The sequence below is a fragment of the Hipposideros armiger genome, unplaced genomic scaffold, assembly GCF_001890085.2.
Source record: "Hipposideros armiger isolate ML-2016 unplaced genomic scaffold, ASM189008v1 scaffold_716, whole genome shotgun sequence".
In the NCBI taxonomy this organism is placed as follows: Eukaryota; Metazoa; Chordata; class Mammalia; order Chiroptera; family Hipposideridae; genus Hipposideros; species Hipposideros armiger.
This window is the reverse complement of record NW_017732066.1, coordinates 233,969-241,900: the sequence shown is the minus strand read 5'-3', so window position 1 is coordinate 241,900 and position 7,932 is coordinate 233,969. Positions and strand designations below refer to the sequence as shown.

The window sequence follows — 7,932 nt, the reverse complement described above, 5'->3', positions numbered from 1 at the left end:
GGGCCAGTGTGCTTGCTCCTCTCTATTTCCTAGGGCTATTGTAAGAATTAGCTGAAGTAATCTATTTGTGTATCTATGTATATATATATATATATATATATTTTAAGATTTTATTGGAGAATTGGGGGAGGGGAACAGAGAAGTTGCTGTCCTTTTGTTCTTCTGTCTAGTTGTGGAGGACATTGCTTCACTGGCCCATGTTGGTATTATCATTGCGCTCTTCCCGGGAGAGGCAGTCAGTTGCTGGCCATTGGAAGGCCGCTCACAGTGGCTCACAGCAGCTCATGCTGGCTGCCAACTACTCACAGTAGCTTATGGCAGCCCACTGTAGCTCCACTGCAGCCTATGCAGTCACCTGTGAATCTCTGCAGCCCAGCTCCATGTCGAGCTGTTGTTCACCATCTTAGTTGTAGAGGGTGCAGAGTCACTGGCCCTAATGTGGGATCCGAACCAGGACCCCGCTGCTCAGAGCTGGTGTCCCAAGCCAACTCTTAACCAATGCGCCACTCAGCTGGCCCTATTTGTATATGTTTTTAACCTACAAAGCAACACACAAATATGTTGATCAAATTTGCGACGTGGTAGGGGTGAGGGTCAGTAGGAATAGTCACTTGAAGACAAATGGGCTGAGTAAATGGGTACAGAGCGAGGCTTGGGTAAGCTTTGAAGAGGAGGGATGGGGAGAGAGACACCTGTGGAGAAAGGGAAAGAGGCTTTGGCCTAGAGATTTGTTATTTTGAGAAGGTCACTGGAAATAGACAAGGTCAGAAATAATACAGGGGCTGTTGGCTCGAAATGTGAGCCAATTAGAAACAGAAGGAGGCTGGAGGGCCAAGGAGTGACGGGAAACTAGAGATGGTGCCCGGGGTGGTCTGTGGTGTGGGGTTGGGGGTTGGGTGAGAGGTGGTCCAGGTATCTCCTCAAATGTCCTCAACCAGCAACTGAGAAGAGAAAACACCAATAGGGCTGCCTGTCTGAAGACTCATCTGAATTCCAGTGTGACCAAGGCAGGTGCGTTTAAGGACAGAAAGGGAAATGCGTGCCACTGCACACAGGTGTGGTCCTCTGGCCAGAGCACACCTGCACTCTCCACTAAGTGTCTGGAGTAACCACACCTGGGAAAGGCAAGCAAACTACATAGACAGGTGGTCATTAAAGATAAAATGCTGCCCTAAAATTCGCCCAGACTGTAAATGACTCCACTTATGTAAAATTATATGTAATATAATTATATATGAATATATAATTATATGTAATATAATTATATATGAATATATTCTACACATTGTATACATATTACGCTACATAATTATAGAAGTAACATGAATCTAGGCGTGGTAATGTGAGACAGGGAGAAAGCATTGTCTTTGCTTTTATTCACATTTTTAAGTGTTGTTTCACTGGTTACAACGAATATATATTCTTTAATTTGCAAATGATCCAATAAATAAACAAATTTGAAGACTAAAAAGGAGTTCATGGGGTGAGTGTGGCCTGCCACTCTCCACTCTGCAGCACGGCGGGGAATTCATTCGGCAACAGGAGCTGAAGTCCTGGGCGGTCACTGGAGCCCTTGCTCACTCAGACAGAGGAGCCCCAGGAAGCACCTGAGAGTCACACCTGGGCCCGGCAGGGCACCGAGCTCACTGCCATCTCACACTTAGATGACAGAGGGAAGCTGTGCCTCCTTGGCAGGCAGGACCCTAGCCAACAGGTAAGACGTTTGCCAGGCTGGGAGTAAACACAGGCCTTCCTTCCAGATCAGGTGTGCATCGCTGTCTTGCAGGGAGGAGGCATGGATTAATTGTAGCGGAAAGAACTTGAGCTTTGTGGAGGAGGAAAAATGAGAACTTTTCTCCTGCAGTCCAGGGGCTGCCACTGTAGCCAATGCCACCAAGTACCTGATTGGGGTTTTATGTTATTTTACACCAGGTAAAGCTGCTTTACGGCATCACTGTTTCCTGTGTCCTTCATGTGCCAGGCACTGTACTGGGGCCTGGGGACAAAGCGAGGCAAGAAGACGGAGCGGATCTCTGACTTTCTGGATGTTGCAGTTGAGTTGGGGGAGATGACTGGCATCTGAGGGACCACACAGCCCGAGTGTCACACATGGTAATGACTGCCCTGAAGGAAACCGAAAGGGGCAGGGAGATCAGGGCTGGGCCATGTTGGGTGTGCAGGTGATGGAAGGTCTTTCTGAGGAGAGGATGTTTGAGCCGAATCAGGAAGGAAGAGATGGGGCCAGCAGGTGAATAGCCTTTGTGGGGAGGGGCCAAGGAAGACCCCCAGGGTGGGACTTCAGCTCAGCTTCTTCAAAGTGTGTCTGGAGGGCAGCGAGCATGGTCAGCATGAAGTTTGAGAGGCATCAGGTCCTACCTGGCCTCAGACCTGTTCATGTTTAGGAGTTTGATTTTATCCTAAGTGCAAAGGCCAAGTAAATTGTGCTTAGAAATCCAGCATAACAATGTAGAGCCTAAGCCTCAACTCAGTGTATGTAAGGATTTGTTGAATGAGTGCAAAATATATAAAAATTGTTGTTCTGTGCTCAGAAAACATCTTATTTTATTTTTAAACTTTGGTTTTGACTGCTATCACCTGAAACATCACTCCCATTTAGATTTATTTTCGCTCAAAGACCAAGCCACAGTGATGAGAATACAGCAAAAAGTCTGATGTTGAGAAACGTGCTTGGAATTATAGGAAAGAGACATGGTCCCCGCAGCCTGGGTTGTATGAGCACTTTTACAGATGAGGTCCTGTGTCATCTTTATCATCACCCAGCATGCTAGGCTGAGTGGGCAGTACAAGTATCTTTATGGTGCAGATGAGGAAGCAGCCTCGGAGAAGGAACAAAGGACTTGGTGTCCCTGTGAGCAGTCCCAGGAACAGTACCTCTCTTCCTGTGAACTTTCTGTGAGCTCAGGGAAAATGGTGGCCCCACAGAGTTGCCTGGGCTCCTTCTGGTGGCTTCAGGGGCTCTTGCTCTAGGAGCCTGTGGAAACAGGAAGGCGCTCATGGGTGGTCGTGGTCAGCCCCTGTTACTACTGCAGTATAGCCGGGGCTCCTGATTGGTGTCTGCTCACCAGGTAGACAAGGACTAGGTCCCCTGATCTCACTCTATGACCACTCAATAGCCACATCCTACACCTACCTCATCAGGGCTCTCAAATCTTGAGGTTAGGGAGGGGCACAAGGAGATAAATGGAAGATGCAACTTTCTCCTCCCATCCCAACACTTAATACTATGGGGCATGATGATTTTGGATGTGCTGCTTCTCTATAGGTTAGCATCTGTGTCCTCTGTCATCCTGGAGTCCTTGCCTGTCCTGCTCCCTCTTAGACTTGTGTCCAAGGGAGTCTAGTGTGATCACTAGAATCACTTTTGTTCCCTGAGGTTCAGAGAGGGACATCAGCATTTTGAGACTCACATATGTGACATTCAGACTCGCTAGTGTGGACTGCCAGCTGCCTTGGATCCTGTGTTTCCTGGCAGGATCCAACTAGGAACTCTCTGGGGCAAAACAAATTCTTTTTCCATCAGCATGTGGAATACAGTATTCCCTGTCTGAGCTCGAATGCAAGGAAACCCGTAATCTTTGAGTTCTACCTCTTCAGAAAAATGGCAGCTACCACCAGATGTAAACATGACACTTGAAATTGGCACCTGGGCATTAGTGTGAGGTTGAGAAACAAACGCGGGCTTTGGGGCTGGCAGATCTGGGCTCTAGACCAGCTCTGCACTTACTGTTGTGGGGCCTTGGAATAGACAATTTGCATGATCTCTGTGAGGCCCATTTCTCCATCTTTAAAATGGGGGTAATACAGTCTGCCTCATGATATATTGGTGAGGATTAAAAGAGGAGAATCAAAATATCTGGCACAAAAGAGACACTCCAGAAACATTAGTGTCTATGTTCCTTTAACCTCAATAATTTAATAAGTCCTTCCAAAAATAGAACAACCTTTCAAGTAGAATCCTACCCATTTTTTGTTGATGGGACATCCAAAAGGATATTAGATTCCTTTGTTTGGTTTGTGGTAAGTTGACTTTGCACTTTAAAGGGGGAAAAAAAGGAAACCTGTAGTACCTCAAACAATGAGCCTTTTAAAAGTCTGCATTGGACTCCAATTTCAAAGAATATTCTTATTAACATACTTTTTTATAAATGGAGCACCGCTCATCAAATATTTATAAGTAGTAGCCTGAGAAGCCAGCGCAGTGCTTGGCAAGCCTGGGGACATTTCCCACATGCGCTGTGGGATGGCATAGGCAGGGGAGACCGTTTAATTTTGTGACATGGTTTGGGGGCTCTAGTGTGAGCTAGTCTTGGCATGGTTTCTCCCGGCTCTGGGCCTGTTCTGGAGCCTCTCAGGACTCCCACGCAGCCCATCCTTGCAGGCGACTCCCTTTGAAGTCCACGGGTGTTCTTTGAATGGAAAACATGCACAACGGGGTGTGGATGCAAATACGAATCAGGCCTGATGTACGAGGGGGAGTAAAGGTGCTTCTTACCCCGAGTATTAGCTCTTCAGCCCAGCAACTATGGTTTGATTATTAAATAAAAGAGCCTCCCCCACCCTGGCCACAATCTACCACCCAAGCTCCACCGTCTGTCCGTGTGGTCAGGAAATGATGAACCTGATAATTACTTGAGAGTTTAATTAAGCAATAGGTATAGACAGTGCAGGGCTCTGTTTTTACTTTAAACATATCAATAAAGTAAACATTCTCAATTCTAGGGCAACTTGCTAAATAAAAAAAAATAAACATTACCATCTTTTGAAATATCACTCATCAAGGGTGATCATTTAGAAAAATATCTCTATTACAGATATTTTTGTGGTTGGAAATGCAATTGCCCATGGAATACAAAGCTGCAATTTGTAGACAGGTTAAGTAAATTAAATCACTCACTGTCTTTTTTTTTTTCTTTTCCTCCTCCAATGGCTTTAAAAGTTAAAGTAATTTGCAAAGAAAATGCTCAGTTTGAATTGGTTTGTAATATCTGTTAATGATCTTTTTAAAAATCCACTTATTCACAATCCTGTCCCTGAGGGAATTCCAGTGTGCTATCAGAAAAAATTTCTAAAGTCTGAAATGTCATTAGCTGGTGATTTCTTTGAAGTAGAAAGCCCTAAAAAAATAAATTATATAAGGTATACAAGTGCACAGGACAATCACTTTGATGAATAATATCTGTGTTTTTCATACCGAAAAATGCAACAATGGAAATCCAGGCTGCTAAATGGTGGAGCTGTCTTTGGAATTACCTCAACGTAGGTTTCCCTGCTCTGTTTATTCCGCACATATATTGAGATCTCCCCTCTATTTGTAGATTGTTGATGCAAAAACAGCAGTGTTAGTAACAATTTTGATGATATTCATTGTGTTTACCTTTTGGAAACACAAGGTGTTGCCTAAATACAGGCCTACAGGTGTTGTCACCCAGGATTGAAACAATGGCCTGTTTCAGTGCAGCCTCCTGGGTCCCCAAGCCAGGTGCCGTGAACGGAGGTGCAAGTACTACGCAGCCTCTCCGGTGGTTCCATATTAGATAACAGGACTGTGAAACACTACACCAAAGGGAAAATTTTCTCCCTGACCCCAGCTGGCTATCAGTTTTTGCCTGGAAGCAGGGGAGTCTTTGTAATACAATATTAGTCAGTGTAACTGCAGAGGCTGGTTTGGCTGCTATAAATAGCTAATTTTTTGTTTTGAGGGAGGAGTTGGATTTTACTAAACCACTGGCTACAGGTTAATTATACGTTTCATAAGAAAGCATTTCCTTGTAGCCAGCCTAAATTTGTTACCTTTTAATCCTGCTTTGTATAATATGGCTGGAATTATATGAGTCTCCAGCAGGCCCTTCACTGTTGTCACTATTTTGTACATTGGGCCTTTAACTTTTTTTTTTTTCTCCTCACGCATTACTTACCTCTTAGCTAAACTGCAGAGGGTCCCAGTTTTATTTGTTTTTCCTCAGGAGGAAGGCGTTCTCTTCTCCCTAATCCAGCTGACCTATGATCCTGTGTGGTTCTTTTTCTTTTCTGCTCTGTAATGGACATCGGAAGAGCAACCTGAACACAGGTAAGAACAAATCACTGAATGAGTTTATTAAAGATATTCTATAATATTTTCTGTGTTAGTCCCTCCTTTTACTTCACCTAAGAAATGGAAATCAACATTTGAAACTTTCTTGAAAGCTTTATTGGGGTTCCATGTAAGGAAGATTGCAAAGAGCAGAAGCATGCAACTTGATACATGACCCTGAGTGAACACATTCTATGACCAACCCCTCCCCTCAGGAGGAGAAAGAGAACATGGCCAACGTTTCTGATTGCTCCTCTGATGGGGCTCCCCCTTCCTCCAACTGAGGTAACCACTATCCTGATTTCTGACACCATAGTTTTTTTTTTTTTGAACGTCATATGAATGGAAGAATATGGTAGGTGTTGTTCAGTCTGGTTCTGTTGTTGGGTAAAATTGTACTATATTTTCCTTGTTGTATTTCCTTCTGTTGTGTCAATAATAGTTACCATAGTTTACCTGTTTTACCCTTGATGAATATTTGGGTTGTTTTCAGTTTGGGGCTGTTTCAGAGAGTGCAGCTATAAGCTTTTCTGTCCACATCCCTGGTGGGAGTGTGCATACATTTCTGTTGGGTATATCAACTAAGGTGATAAGTTCCTAAGTTGTACTGGGTGACTATGCTCATATTTAATAGTGTCAGAGAGTTTTCCAAAGAGCTTGTACCAGTTCCCACTCCCACCAGTAGTGGGTGAAGGTTATGCTTCACTCCATCCTTGTTAACATTTGGTGTTCTCAGTCTTTTTGGTCATTCTGGTGGTATGTAGTTGTATCTCACCGTAGTTTTAATTTGATTTCCCAGATTATTAATAAGTTAAGCATCTTTTTGGCCACTTGGTTATTTTGTGAATGGGCTTTTCAAGTGTCTTGTTAATTTTTCTATTGTATTATTCATCTTTTCTTGTTGATTTGTGGGAGCTATTTCTGTATTCTTCATATGATCCTTTTTTGGTGATATATGTTGCAAATATCATATACTACTCTGAGCTTAAATTTTCACTCTTTATGGTATCTTAAGATATGTTTAAAATATCTTAAGGGCATATTTAAATAATCCTTTTATATTATTTTCTGGAGCTTCATTGTTTCATCTTCTACATTTAGATCTGTAACCTACATGGCATTGAATTTTGTATATGGTGTGAGGTTTGGATCAAGTTTATTTTTTCTCCATGATATATGCTTACCCTTCACCATTAATGGAAAAAACTTCCTTTCCCCAGTGCTCTGAAGTGACACTTTTGTCACAAATTAAGCACTCACTTATTTAGAGAATGATCATATGACTTTTTTCCCCTTCTTTCTGTTCCATAGGTTTTTAAACTTTTTTTATTAAAAATTTTTTTTAATTGGGGAATTGGGGGAGGGGAACAGTGTTGGGGAATCAGGGAAGGGGAACAGACAAGTTGCTGTCCTTTTGTTCTTCAGTCTAATTGTGGAGGACATCGCTTCACTGGCCCATGTTGGTATTGTCATTGTACTCTTCCCAGGTGAGGCAGATCGGTCACCGGCCACTGGATAGTCATTCACGGCGGCTCTTGGCAGCTCATGCTGGCTGCCGGCAGCTCATGCCGTAAGCTCACAGTAGCTTATGGCAGCCCACTGCAACTTCACTGCAGCTTCACTGCAGCCTATGCCATCTCCTGCAACTCACGGCAGCCTAGCTCCAGGTTGAGCTGTTGTTCATCATCTTAGCTGTAGAGGGTGCAGCGTCATTGGCCCTCATGTGGGATCTGAACCTGGGCCCTGCTGCTCAGAGCTGGCGTCCCAAGCCAACTCTTAACCAACACGCCACTTGGCTGGCCCTCCATTGGTTTTTTTTTTTTTTTTTTTTTTTTTTTTTT

At 43.7% G+C, this 7,932-nt stretch overlaps 1 long non-coding RNA gene across 1 annotated transcript in view; it reads left to right on the top strand.

Moving 5' to 3' along the window:
* Nucleotides 1-1,473: 1,473 nt before the first annotated feature.
* Nucleotides 1,474-7,932, top strand: part of LOC109373388 (uncharacterized) — a 31,438-nt gene continuing 24,979 nt past the window's right edge. Inside the window, exons 1-3 of the long non-coding RNA XR_002122218.1 lie at nucleotides 1,474-1,714; nucleotides 1,933-2,112; nucleotides 5,985-6,088. This is a non-coding gene — a long non-coding RNA (uncharacterized LOC109373388). The remainder of the gene's footprint in view (nucleotides 1,715-1,932; nucleotides 2,113-5,984; nucleotides 6,089-7,932) is intronic.